A 1,222-nucleotide genomic window follows, 5' to 3' on the forward strand; every position below is an offset into this window, starting at 1 on the left:
AGAGTGGAGAAACCTACCGCGGCAGCCCCCACAGCCTGTAGAGTGGAGAAAGCGAGAGCCAACAACCAGGAATCAGGTACGTATTAACACTTTACGGGGCTGCCGGGCTAGGTTTTACTCCGGATTTACTCCGATTTGGAAAAAAATGGTCCGGGATCTGATCGGGAGCCTGTAGATCGGGCTAAAAACGTGTCCACGTTTAGCTGGTGTCTCTTTAAGTATGCTGTCTGCCTGAAGATCTTCCCACACTGAGAGAAGTGGTACAGGGCTTCGCTCCTGTGTGAGTTAACTGGTGTGCCCTCAGATGTGATGACTGACGGAAACTCTTCCCACATTGAGGGCAGTGGTAAGGCTTCTCTCCTGTGTGAGTTCGACAATGTTTTTTCAGGTATCTTGCCAGACTGAAGCTCTTCCCACATTGAGGGCAGTGGTAATTCTTCTCTCCTGTGTGAGTTAACTGGTGGGCCGTCACATTTGATGAATGACTGAAACTCTTTCCACATTGAAGGCAGTGGTAAGGCTTCTCTACTGTGTGAGTTAACTGGTGTGCCCTCAGGCTTCCTGTTTGACTGAAGCTCTTGTCACACTGGGAGCAGTGATAAGGCATCTTTCTTGTGTGAGTAAGCTGGTGTCTGTTTAAGGTCTGTAAAAGAGGAAAACTCATCCCACAAACAGAGCAGTGGTACGGCTTCTCTCCCGAGTGAGTTCTATGGTGTGTCTTCAGGTGTCCTGCCTGACTGAAGGTCTTCCCACACTGAGAGCAGTGGTACGGCTTCTCTCCTGTGTGAATTAGCTGGTGTGCCTTTAGAGCTCCTGCCCGACCAAAGCTCTTCCCACACTGAAAGCAGTGGTACGGCTTCTCTCCTGTGTGTATTCTCTTGTGTTCGTTTAGCTGTCCTTCCATACGGAAGCTCTTCCCACATTGGAAGCAGTGGAAAGGCTTCTCTCCTGTATGTATTCTCTGATGCCTCTTCAAATTGAACGAACAACTGAAAGTCTTCCTACACTGGGAGCAGTGGTACGACTTCTTTCCTGTGTGAGTAAGCTGGTGCGTCTTCAAGCTGCTTGGTGTCTGAAATCTCTTCCCACATTGACAACACGGGTACGTTTTCTTTCTCTTGAGGGTCTTTTTATGTGGTATGAGGTGAGTTGGACAAATTAAACTGCCTTTGCAATCTGAACAGCTGTGGGGCCTACAAGTGTGTCTTCTCAACTCCTCTGG

General features: G+C 48.9%; 1 pseudogene; it reads right to left on the reverse strand.

The window, feature by feature from the left end:
• Positions 1-6: 6 nt before the first annotated feature.
• Positions 7-1,219, reverse strand: LOC112080300 (zinc finger protein 180-like; annotated as a pseudogene).
• Positions 1,220-1,222: the final 3 nt, after the last annotated feature.

This window comes from Salvelinus sp. IW2-2015, unplaced genomic scaffold, assembly GCF_002910315.2.
Source record: "Salvelinus sp. IW2-2015 unplaced genomic scaffold, ASM291031v2 Un_scaffold15039, whole genome shotgun sequence".
In the NCBI taxonomy this organism is placed as follows: domain Eukaryota; kingdom Metazoa; phylum Chordata; class Actinopteri; order Salmoniformes; family Salmonidae; genus Salvelinus; species Salvelinus sp. IW2-2015.